Raw genomic sequence first — 300 nt, 5'->3', positions numbered from 1 at the left:
AGTTTATAAAAACCTACAAGGCCCAAACTGCTGTTCTTTTCTGCTAGGTGCTGCTCACTATAAAAAAAAAAAAAAAAAAAAAAAAAAAAGCCACTTCTTTCCTGCCTCATTACCATAAACAGGACACGTCATGACGCCGATTCTCCTTTATTCTCCGACCCCAAACCTTCTGGCCATACCTGAATCCACGGAGGGAGGCTCGGAGTTTACATAATGCCCACTCCAGAAGCGTGAGGAGGCGGCGGGGGCGGCCCCGCGGTGTGTGTGTTTGTCCCCCACCTCCCACCGCCACAGAAACCG

General features: G+C 49.7%; 1 protein-coding gene across 1 annotated transcript in view; it reads right to left on the bottom strand.

Annotated features, from left to right (window-relative positions):
- The window catches only part of RANBP9 (RAN binding protein 9), a 53676-nt gene that overhangs the window by 39169 nt on the left and 14207 nt on the right, over nucleotides 1-300 (bottom strand). The gene's annotated exons all lie outside the window — the stretch shown is intronic.

Source organism: Calidris pugnax, unplaced genomic scaffold (genome assembly GCF_001431845.1).
Source record: "Calidris pugnax isolate Ruff unplaced genomic scaffold, ASM143184v1 scaffold8, whole genome shotgun sequence".
NCBI classification, from domain to species: Eukaryota; Metazoa; Chordata; class Aves; order Charadriiformes; family Scolopacidae; genus Calidris; species Calidris pugnax.
Note: the sequence above shows the minus strand (reverse complement) of the source record. Positions and strands in the feature narration are given on the sequence as shown.